We start from the raw sequence: 18,243 nt of genomic DNA on the forward strand, positions 1-18,243 counted from the left end.
GTAACAAAAGTACCAGTCTGGTGGGGGATGTTGATCATAGGGGAGGCTGTGTATGTGATGTGTGGAGGCAGGGGGTATATGAGAAATCTCTGTACTTTCCTCTCAATTTTGCAGTGAACCTACTCTGAAAAAAACAGTCTTTCAGAAAAAAAAAAAAAAAAAAAAAAAAGTGTGCCTGAGCAGAGGATCTGCTCTATCTCCCCCAAGTTCCTTCCCAAAACCCAACATCAATAGATTTTTAAAATTTCTATTTTACAATTTTGGTCCTTTACCAAATAAACTTTAATGTTATTTAACAAAAAACCCACAGACGGGTTCTCCAAAAACGGTTTCATCCAGTCCCTGTCTAAAGGCAAGTAAATGACTATTACACCTCATTTATGGATGATGCAATTGAAGTCTAATGAAGTTAAATGATTTATCCGAAGTGTGGTTGCCATGACGGTTTAGGTGCAAGAATGTATTTGGTTATAGATTATAGAGGCATAATTATGATTTTGTCAGACATTATTTTGTGTGTAGGAAAGGCAAGGATTGGGGTCATTTTTCTTTTAGGAAATATAGTGACTTAGGCAAAAGACACGGTGGGGGCATGTTTTTTATTTTCTTTTGTCTTTAAAGTATCTTTTTGGAGAGTTGTATGTCATCACAGAATTATAGGCTTTGTGAAATGATGCTGTGGAGATGAGTAAACGTCGCTTTTTATGTTTGTCACTTTATCTCACAGTCTCTTAAAATTCATTTCTGTAGTCAAGAGAGGCCCTTAGAGAATGTCTTGCCTTTCATCTCTGACTTTCTTGTCATCTAGCACCCAGACAGGTTTTACAGAGATATCCTGTTAAGGTCTGAAGAATCTGTCCACACACACACAAATAATTTAAGATGATTGAGACATTGGTTACACTCCCTGCTTAGATTGATAGCAGTGATAGCTATAAGTATGCAGCCCCAGTGGAAAACCACGCTACCCTCCTCTTATCTTCAAAGCCCTCTCTCTGCTGGCAAAAAGGAAAGCATGCCCTACGTCACTCTAGTCTAACTGCATCTGCCCCACTTCACAGATGAGAAAACTCAGGCAGAACAGATCAGCAGGTCTGCAGGTAAAGCAGAATTCCACAACTCCCATTTTCAAATTACCAGCCCACAAATGACCACCTTGCTTAAAACACTGGTACCTCCCTAGGGACCCATCACACCCTTCCTTCACCCCACCATACCCGGGTATATTTCTTGGCTCCTGAAAGACCAATAATGAAGCCCAATTAAGCTGGTACAGTGATGTCAGCAGCATGCTGCTCCTTCTCAGTCCCAGAAAATTCAGAATCTCTGCCACTTGTCAGGGAACACACATTCCACTACAGAACACCCAGTTCCACCCTGTTAAGGAAAACAGCAAGGTCTAGAGATTAAAAGAAATCAAGCAGGGCCTATGAATTAAGAGGTCAGGTAAGTAGGAAGTGAATGCAATGAAAACAATTTCCCTACACTTGGATAGAACTTTATGCTTGTGACGATGCTCTTCCCCACACATTCTTCCTTCTCTGCTCCTCTAGCAGTTGTAACCTGCCCCACAGAGAGCAGAGAAAATGTGAGTGCTGGCAAGGGAGGAGGACCTAAGCTAGTAATCAGTCCAATCCTCTTGTTTTCCAGAGCGCACAGCCTCTGGGAGGAAGGTCCTCACCCACGGACGCAGCTTGCTGATGGCAGTGATAAGATCAATCAGGATTTTGGGTCTGGCAATTTCCACCTATGCAACGATAGCTTCCACCTTTCATGCTGAGGTTGGTAGTTGCTCTGTGTTTTCTTAAAATGTTTTTAAACATGGAACTATTTCTAAGTATAACAAGCCCTGTGTCCCCACCAACCAGGATTAACCAATGTTAACATTTTTATCATTTTTCAAATGACGGATAAAGCTGATGTCCCCCGTCCCATCCTCTCCCCTCTCTGTCCAGAGGCAACATCTATGTGTATACTTCTAGGCCATAATCTTATTCCTATACACCTGTAAATCATAATACTTTAACCTAGTCAAATGTATCATTTTTTTCACTTCTGAGTTGTGTTTTTTGGGTCTTTTCTAAGGAATTCTTTTTAACCTCTGAGGTCATAAAGATATTCTCCCAGGGTTGGCTTCTGACAGTGTTAATGTTCTGATTTTCACATGCTGGTTTAGCTGAGATGTATCTTGGTGTGTGTTGGAAGATGCAGATCTAGTAATTTTTTTATAGAAAGCTAGTTGTCTCAAGATGAGTCAATGATGTGCTCAGCCTTTCCCACTGGTTCATCATGCACTGTTACCTCATGCTAAATTCACAGTGATTCTTAGGTCTGTTTCTCTGCTCTTTCATCTGCTTTCTTGACCCTTTTGTTCTTTTTTAGACGTATCAGACCTACGAATGTACCTTACTCTTCCAAATCAATTTTAGAACTGGTTTCTGTACTTGCAAGAGAAATCCTGTTGGGATACTTATTGGAATTGTCTTCAATGAGACACTTTTACACAAATGAGCTATCCTATCTATGAACATATCACATTCTACTTATTATATACTTTATGTTTTATGATTTTTCTATTAAAGAACTAGGCACATTTTATTTAATTTATTTCTAGGTACCCTACAGTTTTATTGCTATTGTGAACTGTATCTTTTTTCTATAACATTTCCTATAGGTTATTGTAGTTTGGCAGAAATGCTATTGCTTTCTGTACGTGGATGCTGAATTTTCAAAAGTATTACGTGTAATAAAAGAGGTAAGCAACTCGTTGAAGGTACACAACCATACCATCTTCACATAACAAGAATTTGTCTCTTACTTTCCATCCTTGTGCTTCATTTATTTTTCTTGTCTTACTGCATTGGCTAGGTTCTTCAGCACAATGCTGAATCACAGTGGTGATATTTAGCATCTCTATCTTATTTCTGACTGTAATTGGGAATGCTTCTAAGGTTTTCCCAGCAAGCAAGATGTTGGTCATAGGATGTAACTGTCTTTTTCATGTTCTCCGATTACATCTTACCAATTAGTAAGCTCCTTGAGAGTAAGGCCTAAATCTCATACATTTTCCCATCCACCACAAAACACTGTGGCAAATCCATAGAGACGAAAACCACATAAGTGATTGCCAGGGAGAGAGTTACTGCTTAATGGGCACAGGGTCTCCTTTGTGGGTAATGAAAAAGTTCTGGAACTAAATAGTCATGATGATTGCACGGCATTGTAAATGTACTTAGTGGCACTGAACTGTATACCTTAAAATAATCAAAATGGTAAATTTTGTGGTATGAGTGTTTTGTCACACACACACACACACACACACACACACACAGAGAGAGAGAGAGAGAGAGAGAGAGAAGGAGATAGAGAGAAGATATAACTAGTCCAGGGACACACAACTAGTAAATGTGATTATAAGAACCCAGTTTTTCACTGTAATTTTAGGAGTCAAAAGAGAGCCACCCCCTACATCTCTACATTGTGCCCAAGTCCAGTACATTATCCCTGATGCCTCCTCTGAGTGATCCAGGCCTCAGTAGCCCTTGTTTCCAGACACACACATGGTACACACCCTGGCATGAAATGCTATCTGCCCCATATCACTCTCTGGTTGTTTCATGCACACCGGTTTAGTTCCCCAGGTAGACATACTCTGAGCTCTTTGAGTCCAGGACCCAAGAGCCCTCCCCACAGGGCTCACTGGCTTGAGGAAAAGCATACCAATTGCTTATTTATATGTTTCACAGTTTTAACTTGCATTTTAGCTAAAATGTTCCCACGTTCTTTTGGTTAGCAAAACATAACAGGCTCTCCTTTTGCCACTGATTCAATCTCAGGAAATGCCTTTTTGCCACAGAACTCCTAAACCCATTGCTGCCTATTGTTTTCTCATTAATGAAAAAAAAAGTTAACACTACTTTCTCCATTTACTCATAAAAGTTTCATTTCTCTACTTCACACACTGTGTGAACATTAAAAGGTGCTATAGGTTGCATTTTAATAGAGCAAGACAGTAAATAAAAGCATATGTAATTACAGCTTAGGAGTTTAAACATGTAATGTTTTAAACAAGTTTTACTTCACTTGAAAAAGTTTTCTCTTTTAGAAAGAAAACTTTCTAAAAAGTTTTCTCTTTTTAGTGTATTTAGAAATTAGCAAGGAAAACCCAGATTAAAAAGTCATTTAATCTACCTTCTAGCCTTGGATGCAGCGCTTACTTTTGGCCCCAGGCAAGCTCCTCAAACCCTGGGTGTTAGTTTTCTTATTCACAAAATGGAAATAAAAGTGCCTTCCTGTTAGTCTTAGAGGAGCACTGTAAGCTGCAATTAAGACAACAAACAAGAAAGTGGGTAGTAAAGGGCAGAGCCCTGACTATAAGGGAGAAACTTGGGACAGAAGATCTCTGAGTCCAGAAAGGGAAGAAAGGAGGTGGCGATGACTGTCTCTCTCCATCCTTGGCTCTAGGTCTATGAATCACTGATCAGCTGGTATAGCAGGGGCTCTGAGCCTGGGCGGGGTCTGTGGAAGTCGCCAGTGGATCTGAAGGGGGTTGAGAAGCCAGTGCTACTCTGCCAGAATGACCAAAAAAAAAAAAAAAAAATTTTTTAAATGAATGCTCAACTTTTCTCCCAAATGATAATGCAAATACCAGTAATACACAAGCAGGTGGTGGTGATTTTTAGTGAGGGTATTTTTTAACTTTCTATTCTGAAATACTTATAGACTTGCAAGAATTTGCAAAAATAGTACAGAAAGGTCTATATCCTTATCACCCATCTTCCCCAATGATAACATCTTATATCACTATATTACATGATCAAAGCCAGGAAATTGACATTGGCACAATACAATGGACTAGACTGCAGACCTTAATCAAATGTTATCAGTTTTTGCAGACACTGTTAGACAAACAACTATAATGGTGCAGAGGGTAGAAAAAAAAAAAGAAGTGGTATAGAATTATTTACATCACTGGGATGAAATCAATACAATGTAATTTCGATAGGCAGTTCATGAGTATGCAAACAATATTTTTTATTACAAACAATGTTTTTCTTCATGATTGAGTCCATTGTGACGGGATGATATTTGCAGCATCTTACTCCAGTCCCCCATCTGGGGAGGTGAAGAAATCTCCCACAACAGTTCTAGAAGAGTCAGGGAGAGACAGTTGGGCATCCAGTGCCCATTGCAGTCCTAATTCCAGACCCTCTCCATAGTTAGCGCTGCCTGCTCCCAATCCAGTCATGCAAAATCATAGAATTCCCACAGCTTTAAGGGCATCTCCAGGTGGAATTTGGTGCCAGCCTTGAAATACTCCAGGTCGACTGAGCAATGCCACCATCTGGTGGTCAGACAAAGAACTAAGGAAAGCAGTGACAGCTCCCCGTTTGTGGGTCTTATCACTTGAGCCACCTTTTAAATCTACTCCAGGAGGCTCTACTTAAGGTATAGCCATAATAATATTGTAATAAAGAATGTTTCGCAATGAGAATAACCACTCTACAGTGGCTTAAATATGGCCACAAATTCCTGGAAGCCCCTCCCATTAAGAGGTGAGTCTATTTCCCCATCCTTTGAATCTGGGCTGGGCTCCTGACTTGCTTTGAAGCAGAATGCACAGGAGGTGATGCTGTGTAACTTCCAAGCCTCCACCTCAGTTGGCCTCAGAGCTTGCTCTTTACCCTCTTGGAAGACTGCCACTTTGTGAACAAGCCCGCGCCAGCCTCCTTCAGCATGAGATTCTAGTGGAGAGAGAATCTCCATTTCTTCTGAGGTCCCAAGCATATGAATTCCAGCCAAATTGCTACCAAACGTAGTGATGAGCGAGCCCAGGCAAGAACAGCTGAAGGCAACTCAAGTCATAACCCACCAATCATGAGAAATAATAAAGGGTTCTAAACCACTAAGTTCTGGGGTGGTTTATAATGGAGCAGTAGATTTCAGCATTCTCAAATTATTGTTTAAAAAATCTCTCCTGTGGACAAGCTTGAGGTTTATTATTACCATTTTAAGCTGGATTACTAGGCAGGGCATACATCACTATTTCCATATGGTAAACCTTGCTCATTGCATGCATTTTGAATATATGGCATACTTTGATCTTCCTTTGCATTTTCAGCCCTTGCCACATGTTATCATGCATTCATTCATCAAACACCAAGCATGTTGAAAGTGACAGCTCCTGGAGTAGGCACTAAGGATGTGACATTGAATTGGATATGACGGCTACTCTTGAGAAGCTCATGGCTATTGGAGAAGATACGTGTGCAAATGCATCATCACAACTGAGTGACCACTCCCAGTGGAAGCAAGGAAAGGGGCTACATTAGTCAGGACCCAATTAAGAAGAGAGAAACCACTCCAAATCCCTTGGGGAATTTAATCCAGGGAATTTATCATACAGGCAAGAAGGTAAACAAAAACTAGTGGGGACAGGAGTAGCCATAGAGCCCTGGAAGATCCCCAGCCACTGTCGGACAGCCAGCCACAGAGGAAGGGGAGAAATACCCTGGCAGCCCCCTCCTGCCATCCTGCAGTCTCACCCCAGTCGCTTGCACTGTTCAAACCCAGCAGGCGCCTGGAAGTGCAGCCTGCAGGGATCAGCCCCCTGGGATGTGAAGCACAGCAGGGGAAGAACAACACTTATGACTTGCCATGGTGGTATTCAGGCTGGAAAGTCTTTACAGCAGAGGCAGTGGCTGGGCCAAGCCTTGACACTTAGAAGAATCGAACTCTATTTGGAGATGTTTTGCAGTCACATTTGGGTTTGCCCAGGAGAAACAGGGATGAAAAAGCGGAGGGTTTGTATTCAAGCAATTGCTTACAACATTTACCCAAACAACAGTAACCACGAGGAGAGTGACTGTGCATAAGAAAGATGCCGGCACCCCCAGGGAGGAAGTGCTGGAGCTCCGGAGAGGCAGAAGTAACCTCTCACTCTTGGCTCCTTTTGGTGCTGGGAGGACGTGAGGTCAAGGCCTCAATCCGTTCAGTTGTCCTGAACACAAGCCTCTTGACCCACATGGTGGTCGCTGTATTTCATCATGAGCCAAGCAAAGGACCAGGATGTTCAAAATACAACTGAGTCTTCATATCAGCGGATTTCTTTCCTTCTCTTTTTAGTACAAGTGTACATATCTTTAGATTTCTTGTTTCAGTGGCTAAATATACATCTAAACTCATTTGAAATGAAATACGGACTGGCTCTTTAACATTCTAAAGTATGGTTCGCAAACTTCAGCAGGCCTCAGACACACCTGCAGGGCTTGTTCAAACACAATATCACTAGCATCCACCCCCAGAGTTTTTGTTCAGTAAGTCTGGAGGAAGGTTCGAGAATCTGCATTTCCACCAAGTTGCCAGGTGGATATTGCTGCTGGTGCAGGACCACACTTTGGGAACCAATATTCAAAGGTATTAACTTTCCTCCAAGTTCTTTTATTTTATATATCACCCCACCTTCCCCTTTTCATCACCTTGGTAGTGGTGTTTCCCAGCCACAAGCATCAGCCTGGTGCTGGTGAAACTACAGCTCCCAGTCACTCCCCTGGAGATTCTGAGGGCCTGGAATGCTACCTTCAAGGGCCCCAGGTGAGGCACATCAGGGCGACAGAAACCACAGGCACCCTGCAAACCTACTGTGTGCCAGGCATTGTGCTTGACAGTGATTGACGGGTGCTATTTTGTGTGGATCTTCTTCACACTTCTACTTGCATTTCCTCTGTAGGGAGAGGTATCTGAGGCTCTGAGAGGTGAAGGAGTTTGCCCCCAAAGCCACACAGCCAGCAAGTGGAAGAGCTGAGGCTCAAACTCAGGAAATGTGACACCACCCTGTCCCTGTACTCCCAATCATTCTGCTCTATTTCTTCCTAATGAAAAGGGGCCTGGAGCCCCTGCCAGGATCACTGACAAATTTCTCGAGTGAAGAGAAGCTGATCTCTTCCAACAAGGAACACCAAATAAAAATAAAAAGACAGCTGGGCGCTGTGGCTCACATCTGTAATCCCAGCACTCTGGGAGGCTGAGGTAGTCGGATCACCTGAGGTCAGGAGTTCTAGACCAGCCTGGCCAACATGGTGAAATCCTATCTCTACTAAAAATACAAAAATTAGCCGGGTGTGGTGGTGTGCGTCTGTGGTCCCAGCTACTCAGGAGACTGAGGCATGAGAGTCGCTTGAACCTGGGAGGCAGAGGTTGCAGTGAGCTGAGATTGTGCCACTGCACTCCAGCCTGGGCAACAGAGGAAAACATTGTCTCAAATAATAATAATAATAAAGGACAATGTGGGCATTGCATGCATCATGCGTGTATGTGCCTCTATATGTTTGTGTGTGTGTGTGTGTGTGTGTGTGTGTGTAAACTGAATCAGAAGGCTGTGAGAAGTTGAGAAGAGGGACAAGCTTTGGGCTAAAGTTGACCATTAAAACGTAGTAATTAACAAATAAAAGTGTACATATTTATCACGTACAACATAAAATAAGACATACCATGTTAAACTTATCATTTGAATGAACTGTGAAAAAAATAACCCCAGTTAGTCCATGAATACTCTTACCCCTTTTGGCAAGCCACTTAATCTCTCTGTGCCTTGGTTTAATGATCTGCAAAACAGAAATTTATTTACCCCATTGGAGGTTTAGAGAATTAAGTGAAATAATGAATGTGAAAGCCTCTATTTAGGCTCATAAGCCTTTTTCCTCATTGTTGGTAAAATATACATTTCATAAAATTACCACTTTATATAAATCTTTCAAAACTAATTTGTAAAATACATTGTGTCTGAGTTCCTTAAACACAGGAGTGATTAAACCCTGGGGTTCTCAGAACCCTGCCAGGCTTGAGGTACTCTGAGAGTGATGGCTTATGCCACAGTGAGAAGGCTTCACACAGTTCCTTTGCAACTGACTTGGTGACAGCCCAGGCCACCTTCCAGGGAACACATCTTTCCCAGGTCCATGCTTAGCAGAAAGCAGATCTTTCATAGTGAGAGGTGGAGGTGAAGCACACTGTTGAAGAAGATGCAGATGAATCTCTTCACGTTTCTAGCATCAGCCCTCTACTCAAGAACCCGAGCCTCTGCTTTTTGCAGCTTTGGGAGGTTTGAAATATTAACCAAGCCTCCCAGCTACTGCCTAGATGCTTTTGAAATAGATGAGCTACTAAAATATAGACCAGCTGCCTGAATAGTAGCAGTAGTGGTTGGATTTGTGTGTCAAGTTTGGGTTCTGTTTTATTTTGTCTTTTGTAAAAGAAAGAAATCACGTTATGAGAAAGTGAAACTTCTGTACAAAGAAGTTTGGGGGTAAAGAAAAAAATCTTGGGCTCAACCGGGTTTCTTGCCTTTAGTAGCTCCAGAAAAAGTCCAAGATGAGCACACTGCCAGGGGACTGTCCCAGTCCCCACACTCAAGACCAAGGTCCATGGGTGCATGTTGCTAAGGTTCCAGAGATTTCAGTGGCTCATGCAGCAAAACTGTCCAAGTCCAAGTCCTGTGTCTTCTTCTCTTAAGTCATGCGTGGAAAGTTTGTCCATTAGAGATCTGGGAAAGGCCTCCAGCCTGGGAGCTGAGAAAGAAATGGCTCAGGAAGCTACTGAAAAGTGAAAGTCTTCCTTGTCCCCAGCCCCTGACTTGGGAGAGGGCAGTAGTGCAGAGGGCTCCTCTGATGAGGCAGTGCAGATAGAAAAGTTAGGCTGGAGACAGCAGATTCCTCTGGCAGAATCGCAGAACATCAGGGCAGGAAGGGACTTTGAGGCTCCTAGGTTTCTTTATTGACTTGTCTTTTACAGGAACCACATAATAAACTAGCTCCTAGGTTTATTTAATCTACAAAAAAGGGTGGTGCACTAATTGGGGTCAGGCAGAACCTGGTGTCTCAACTCTTAGTCCACTACATTTCCCTCCCTCTGTCAAATTGGGCAGAGATAATTTCAGCAGCTTTTGGGTTCTGCCCTAGAGAAGTGTACATCCATGGGGAGACAGGCATGTAAACTGATCATCCTCACACTAGATGGGAAGTAGGCATTCTAGAGGGGCAGGACCCTAGAAGAGGTACTGCAGGGCTCTCCTGGGGAGGGAGGTGGGTCATGTACTCTGGTCCTGGAGGGGTTCCTGGAGGAGGTGAGGTCTGAGCTCAGCCTTGGTGAAAGAGTAGGACAAAGCCAGGTGATAGGGGGCAGGGGGCAGCCTTCAGGTACATAGCTACTGGGAGTTGAAAACAATTTCAGGCTGCCACAGAGTTGAATTGACAAATGGCAGAAGGCTTGGTGGGGCAGTCTTGGAGAGAAGATAGAGATTCGGGAAAAATTCAGGACTGAAAGCTGGAAGAACTTGGTAAGTGGACATGGAGGGGCTAGGGTAGAGGTGAGGGAAAGGAAGGAGTCAAGGATGACCCGTGGGTCTCTTTGGCTTTCTGAGTTGATGGAGGAGTCATGTGGAAGACAAGGGCTGAGTTTGCATGAGCTCAAGTTCGGACACATGAAGTTGTTGGTGCCAGAAGATATAATGTGGAAATACCTGCAGTTCCCTAAATACCGACATGTGGGGCTCAGGAAAGATGACAGGTGCAGACACCTGTTATTTCTCTATTATCTGTGCTTTCTATGTTACCTCTATAGGTGATTTCTTATTTTACCTGTATCCACCCTAACATATATTGAATACCTGTGCTTATTCACAGGAGCTTCTTGTCTGGGAAGGAGTAGAAGAGGTCCTAGGTGCAGAAGGGTATGGAAGGGAAGGTCAAAGGATGTGCTGGTGGGAATGGGAGAAAACTGAGAAGGTGAGACAAGCTGGAGGAAATGTCAGGAGCTGCTGAGAGAAGCTCAGCCTGATGAGAGAATAGAGTTGACATCTTGAATGGTCAGGAAGTGAAGGAAAACCCAGTTGAATGCCACCCAATAAAAAAGAAAAGACAAATGCAGATAGTAAAGTAGAGAAGGCTCCAAAACCTGGGTAATAAGAGCCACGTCACCCTGGACAGAAGCATCCAACACCACATATCTCCAAGGATATTTCCCCCACGCTGGATCCAGCTGACTTCTGCATCCTCTCTCTGCACTCACAAGAGCTAACATGGACATCCATGCATCTGCTGGACAATGTCCCCTACAGCGAATGTCTTTATATGTTTTCACATACATAATGATATTATATCTGCTGCCATCCTACTGAGTAAGGGGATGAATAAAGGTAAGAAAAAAAACAAGTCACTTTAACTCAAAAAGGAGTCCTCAGGCCACTTAGTGAATGTCAAGGTGGCCATAAACTTGCTTTCTCCACCCCTATCCAGCCCTGGTGGGAGAGGGAGACGTGGGGGGTGGGAAGGAGAGAAAGGGCTCCATTTCTCCGGTGGATCCATAACCCAGCTCTGTGAAAGGCAGTTCCCCACACCTGGCTCCCACTAGCTCCCCTGCCCCTCCCTCTGCAGCAGGGCCTTGCGCAAGCTTCTCTTCCCAGCCCCCACCCTTACCCATGAACGCTCAGACCAAGCTGGTACTACCCCAGGCGCCAGTTCTGCCCAGTCCATTAAGGTGTGGCTGATTCAAAAACACCCAACTTTAAAAAAAATGTTTTTTGTCTACGACACAGTCCTTTTGACCTACACTAGATGGTCTCATCAGAAACAAAAGCATCCTAACCTTCCAAGGTCAACATTACTCCACCTCAACCCACAGCCACAGTCATCAAACACACACCCAAGCCAACAGATGTTTACAAAATTCTAAACAGCGCTCTTTCAGAACTCTGGGGCGAGCTACCCTGGGGCCTCCAACTAGACTTCCTGCCCTGGCCTTGGCCTTGACAATGAACCTGTTTCATCTCAGCAGTTGGCCTGGAAATGCCAAGCTTGCCTTAGTGCCCACGTTTCCAGACAAGTCTGCATTGCTGAGGATCAGGGGCAGCTGGAGCAGGTCTAGGCACTTGGAGAAGGAGAGGGAGACAGCACAGGGGGGCTGGGAACACCCAGTGAGGACAGGAGGACCCAGACAGGCAGGGCCGCTGGGAGTGGCTTCTTCACTGCTTGTGGGCTGTGTTAGTCACCCAGGTTACACAGAAGCCTCATGCCTTCATGGCCACAACAGCCACCCAGTACTCAGGCCAGGGGTTTGACCTGCTGGATCTCAGTACATTTCCGCAGTTCAGTCCTGCACCCAATACTCAGGCCAGGGGTTTGGCCTGCTGGATCTCAGTGCACTTCCGCAGTTCAGTCCTGCATGTGCTGGATCTCAGTGCATTTTCACAGTTCAGTCCTGCAGGTGGGAATTGTTAATACCCATTTAGAAGATCAAAGTTGCCCCAAGTTGTACCATGAGGAAGCGTCCCAGCCAGAATGTTCACACTGATGCTGGTGCTCTTTCCCCTGCCACTCTGCCTTCCACCACCACGTCAGTCCTCCAGTTCTTTCTGGAAGGCGGTAGAAAACTGGTTTCCAACTTTCCAATCCTAGACTTTCTTTCTTTCTTAAGCCTACACACAAGCACTTTCCCCTAATGTAAAATTCTCTGAACGGTCAACAGATCCAACAGCTCATCAAAACAATACTATTTTGAGAGAACATTTTGGATGAATATAAACATTATGAGGTTGGGGAATTTTGTCTATTTTTGTTCACTGCTGAATCCCTAGTGTCCAGGGCAGTGCCAGACACATACTAACCCAGAGTGGGCACCCAATCAATGTATATTGAATCAACACTCTTCCAGATTGCAGATTCTTGCAAAATTTTCATGATCTCCTGCTCAGATCACTTCCTAAAGACACAGCATGACTTCAAGAGTCCTCAACTATACTAAAGTAGTTACATACATATCGCATAACTCAGACTATGCAGGCCTTGTTCCTCAGGAGACCACGCTCCACTCAACAGACAGAAAGACATCCATCGGATCCTGTGCCCAGCCAGAAAATGCCACCTGTGACAGTCACTTCCTGACTGTCCAGACACCTCCCCACACTCTCTCAGTTATACATAAACTCCCTGAAGGATTGTGAGCAGTTGTGGACCATTTCAAATGCTTCCTACTAATTCCTGTAGCTGAATAGGCCCTTCCTGCTCTGCTGTGACATGAAGCTGCAAGGAATGCGAGGTCTGGAGAGTTCTCAGACCCACACACCTCATGGCTGTAAGTCTGAGCTCCCATCACAGGCATAAAGGCTGCAGCCCTCACACCAATCTCAGCCTCACCACCTCCCCATCCTCAATCCCGCCTCCATGCTCTGGCACCTTGGCACTCCTTCAGCTCAGGAACATGCCCCACATGCTCTTCCAACTTCTTGGAAAGCTTCTCCCTCACCATACCCTGATATACTCTCCTCATCCCTCCAATCTCAGCTGTGTCACTGTTTCAGGAAAGCCCCCCTTCCATGCCACCCTCTCCCCCAGCCCAGATCCACTTCCTATGTCACAAGTGTTAATCCAAACTGCACCATTTTGTAAGCTCCCTGTCATTTCGCAGACCTTGGTCAAAGTGAAACATTCCACGGGGGGTTCAGGCCGTGAGAAACAGCCTGACCAACTGCCTGACTTCGTCACATTTTGCTGGGAGAAAGGGCAAGGAACATCACATTCCGCTGGAACAAGGGCCAAACCACCTCATCGTGGGAACACGTTATCAACATTTTCCCAGGCAGTAGGCCATGCCCCCCCAGACCCCTCCTGCTCAGGCCTATAATTGCCCCAGCCTATAAGCAGTGGTGGGCACTGGTGTTAAGCTGGTCCCCTACCTCTGGAGGTTTTATGTTGGACAAAAAGCCTACGTTTTGCTGTAGGGCCGCCAACTCTCTCCCTATTTTTCTTTAACCCTCACCTTCCCTTTAAAAAACCTAACGGCAAGCTGTCCTGGGATCCTGTCTCTTTCCTCTTTAGCACTTACCTCCATGGCAATCATACCACCGCACCTTGGTGTTTGCTTAATTAACGTTGGCACAAAAGCAGAAACCACATCTGCTTCTGCTCCTTACTATTCCCAATGCCTTGCACAGTGCCTGGCATATGAATGATGATTAATGATGACAAGAATCTAGCAGTAGGCAAGACCTGGTCCTATAACCCTGCTAAGGCAATTTAACAACCTAGCAATTCTACCCCACGTGTATACCTGACAGAAATGTGTACGTATGTACACAAAAATGTTGACAGCAACATTCTTTGCAATAGCCGGAAACTAGAAACAACCTATATCCATCAAGAGTAGAATGAATAAATAGCGGTGTGTTCCTGTAGTGGAATACTACACAGCAGTGAACACTAACCAGGTACAATTACTTGCTACAACATGGATGAATGTTACAAACATAAAACTGCGTAAAAGGAAGTTAGACACAAAAGAGTATATGCCATATCATTCCAATTATGTTAAACTCAAAAAAAATGCAAACTAATCTATGTTCAGAGAGGTCAACATTGTTAAAGATCGTCAGATGCTGGAGAGTGACTCAAAAGGTAGCCACTTGTTTCCGGGGTGCTGGTAGTGTTCTGTTGCTTGATCTGGATGCAGGATTTTAGGGATATGTTAACTGTATAAAAATTTATCAAGCTGTTCACACATTATTTCTATACATTATACTTTAGCGCCTTAGTCATTTCAGATTGCTATAACAAAAAAACCTTAGACTGGGTAACTTAAAAGCAATAGAAATGTATTGCTCAAAGTTCTGGAGGCTGGGAAGTCCACAATCAAGGCACCAGCAGATTTGGTGCCTGGTGACGACCCGCTTCCTCATAGATGGTGCCTTCTTGCTACCTCCACTCACATGGTGGAAGGGGTGAACAAGCTCTGTTGTGTTTTTGTCTGTGCTGGTTTTTTTCTTTTTTTTTTTTTTTTGAGACAGAGTTTCACTCTTCGTGCCCAGACTGGAGTGTAATGGCGCGACCTCGGCTCACTGCAACTTCTGCCTCTCAAGTACAAGCGATTCTCCCGCCTCAGCCTCCTGAGTAGCTGGGATTACAGGCGCGCGATACCACGCCCGGCTAATTTTTTTGTATTTTTAGTAGAGACGGGGTTTCACCATGTTGGCCGGGCTGGTATCGAATTCCTGACCTCAGGAGATCTGCTCACCTGGGCCTCCCAAAGTGCTGGGATTACAGGTGTGAGCCACTGTGCCCAGCCGGGTCTTTTTTATAAAAGCACTAATCCCACTCATGCCTGCATGACTTAATTGCTTCCCAAAGGCTCCACCTCTCAATACCATCATCTTGGGGATCAGGTTTCAAAATATGCATTTTGGAGGGATACAAACATTCAAACCATAGCATTCAATAAAGATTTGCTGAAAAAAGGAAAGAAGGCAATTCCTCCATTAGGTAGTGGATCTCAATAGGCCCACAGGGTGTTTTGGCAGAGCCAGAGCACAGCCTCCACTGCTCCAGGCATGTTTCTGCATTCCCAGCACAAGTGGACACCTGCAACCACCATGTCCCTCTCAGTTTCTGTCATCTGGGTGGGTTTCTTTCTTTCTTTTTTTTTTTTTAAGATGAAGGTAAATATTTGAACTTCCTCTCCCAAGAAACTTCAGATGAAAACAGGATCAGTATTCAATGACCTAATCCCAAAAGTGTATAAAATTTAAAGCAAAGACAAAACAAAATAAAATACTTTATTCTATGCAGAAGTTCTATATGACAGTGTGTTGACATGCACAGATAGTGTGTGATTGAGAAGGAAGAAAGAAGCAAGGAATGGAACTCAGTGAAAACTGGGTATATTGTGTGCAAACGGCATTTGTAGAGAAGTAAACGTGATGGAATATAATTTGGGAAGATGGAGTTTATATTTTAATTTTTGTAAAAACTGCATTGCAGTTTTCTTGCTTTAAGCAACTCCTTTCCAAGCCCGCTGGTTGCAAAACTGGTGACTCTGTAATCCTAAATATATGTTATTTGGGATTTGCTGCCAAAAAATTGTGTGTCACCCTCTCCAGGTCTGAAAGTGTGAATGTTCTCAGCAAATGCACTTGTGCTCTCTGAGGAAGACAGGCTGGTGCGTGGAAGGGTCGGTTCTGCCCACCGCCTGGTTAATCTGCCATAAAAGGGAGATGGGTGGGAGATACCATTTCCTCAAAGCCTAAGCTTGTGGTTAAATTCCAGAGCCTTTCACTCTTGGGGTGAATGTTCACTAATCTAGCCATGAGACCAGCAGTCCTGAACAAATACCCCAAACTCCTACTAAGATGCATGTTAATTAGCAACTTTGACTTAGGTACCTTTTGTGCGTGAGTCAGTGTCCTGAGCTCTACACGTAGTAGCTGATGCTTAACTAGAAGGCATAAAACCTTGAGATGATGGCAGACTGGTGGGGCAAACAGGCATGCTCATGCCCTAGGTGACTGTTTTTCATCAAAATAAAAGCAAATATACCTTTCACCCAGCAATCTTATTTACAGAAATGTATCCTTCCAATGGATTCATACGTACATGCCAAGATGGGTGTGCAAGGATCCTCACTGCAGCACTGTCAGTAACAGTAACCTATCAGAAACAACCTAGATTAATAGGGGGCTGGGAAAACACATTATAATAATTTATACAATGGAATACTATTCAATCAGGACGAAAGCACAAGGTACGGGCTTGTGTGCAAACAGGCTACAATCTCTTCAGAGATACATTGTCAAAACGAAGTTAAGTATGGTGGCTAGAAGGTATGTATGACATGTTCCTTTCCACATAAAAAAGATATACATGCAGATACATGTTTATGGTAGTTCTCCCTTATCTGCGATGGGGGATATGTTCCAAGACCCCTACTGGATGCCAGAAACCTTGGACAGTACCAAACTCTATATATACTATGTTTTTTTTCTATATACACCTGTAATAAACATTCACCTTTTCACTTAAAGGAAGCACTTTATGGCTTCTCTTGGGCATATCTGAATCACCGGCATCACTACTCTTGTGCTTTGAGATTGTTATTAAGGAAAATAACGGTTACTTGAACACAAGCCCTGTGATACCTCAACAGTGGACCTGCTCACTGAGATGGCTCCTAAGTGATGCTAGGGTGGGTGGTGTATACACTGTGGATACACTGGCAAAAGGATGATTAATGTCATGGGAAGAACAGAGTGGGACAGTAGGAGATTTCATCATGCCACTCAGAACAGCTCACAAATTAAAATTTAGGAATTGTTTATTTCTGGAATTTCCCATTTAATGTTTTCAGATTGCAGTTGACCAAGAGTCACTAAAACTGTGGAAAGTAAAGTCGCAGATTCAGGGGACATGGGTGGGGAGGTACTGTGTATAGGTAAAGAATATCTCTGGGAAGATACCCAAGAAACTGAGTCAGGAGCCCTATTTTACAAATGAGAAAATATCTACTCTTAAGATTAAAATTACTGATCTCAGTGGGTTGGGGGGTCTGGGCATATTAAGGACACTCGAAAAAAAAAAGTTAGAGGGAATTTTTGTATTGGTTCCTTGATAGAAAAAAAAAAAAGACAGCATCTTGGCTTATAGAATAAAATGAGTTCACCCACAGGACTTAATAGGGTAGGTAACAACATGAAATTCAACACAGATGCAAATCCATATTGAGCAGAGGGAATCATTTCCAGTGACACCTGTAGTTCAAAGAATACTCAAAACCATATCTGAAAGTAAATGACTCATGAATGCATATGAGTGCCCAGAGCCAATCTTGAGGGGCCATTTCTCTACTGACATAGCAGTATTTGTGGAACTGACTTTCCATGTTCTAGTCTCTTCTCCATCCCTCTTTCTGCTCCTACAATCTCACCATCCTTTTGCTCAACATCTCATCCAAGGAAGCACAAATCATTTTCTCCCAGGACACAAACGAGACCCTCTTATCACACGCTATGACATTCTAAAAACCAGATTTAATCAAGAAGATATGTTGGAATTAGAATGCTTCTTTCAAGCTCTAGCCCAAAGACAAATAATTCAAGACAGAATGTCGACCTTCAGTGAATGATGATAATTATCTCCTCATCCAATGGAAGGGAGGGGTTGATTTATTTTTACAAAAGAAGAGAAGAAATGCATCTGGTGAATGTGGTTAACAGACATTCGCAGGTATAATGAAAAGACAAGAAAAAGACAGGCATGATTAAACATCACACCCACACAAGCTGGTTAGCTGAAGTCATGTGTCAGCATCTCTGAGGCTGTTCTTTTGAGAAGCACCCCAGATGAGCAAACCGAATTGTTGGGGATAAAGCATGTCCATTACCTTGCTTTAGAGATGATTATCTTTAGAGTGAGAGCGAAAGTAGCT

At 43.6% G+C, this 18,243-nt stretch overlaps 1 protein-coding gene across 3 annotated transcripts in view; it reads right to left on the minus strand.

Moving 5' to 3' along the window:
* LOC105466629 (RNA binding motif protein 20) overlaps positions 1–18,243 on the minus strand; it is a 197,223-nt gene that overhangs the window by 86,519 nt on the left and 92,461 nt on the right. The window lies entirely within an intron of this gene.

The sequence above is a fragment of the Macaca nemestrina genome, chromosome 9 (assembly GCF_043159975.1).
Source record: "Macaca nemestrina isolate mMacNem1 chromosome 9, mMacNem.hap1, whole genome shotgun sequence".
Lineage (NCBI taxonomy): Eukaryota > Metazoa > Chordata > Mammalia > Primates > Cercopithecidae > Macaca > Macaca nemestrina.